A 210-nucleotide genomic window follows, 5' to 3' on the forward strand; every position below is an offset into this window, starting at 1 on the left:
GTAATGTGTGTGTGTCTGTCTCAGTGTGTGTGTGTGTGTGTGTGTGTGTGTCAGTGTGTCAGTGTGTGTGTGTGTGTGTGTGTGTGTGTGTGTGTGTGTGTGTGTGTGTGTCTCAGTGTGTGTGTGTCTCAGTGTGTGTGTGTGTGTCTGTCTCAGTGTGTGTCTGTCTCAGTGTGTCTGTGTCTCAGTGTGTGTGTGTGTCTCAGTGTG

Source organism: Salmo trutta, unplaced genomic scaffold (genome assembly GCF_901001165.1).
Source record: "Salmo trutta unplaced genomic scaffold, fSalTru1.1, whole genome shotgun sequence".
In the NCBI taxonomy this organism is placed as follows: domain Eukaryota; kingdom Metazoa; phylum Chordata; class Actinopteri; order Salmoniformes; family Salmonidae; genus Salmo; species Salmo trutta.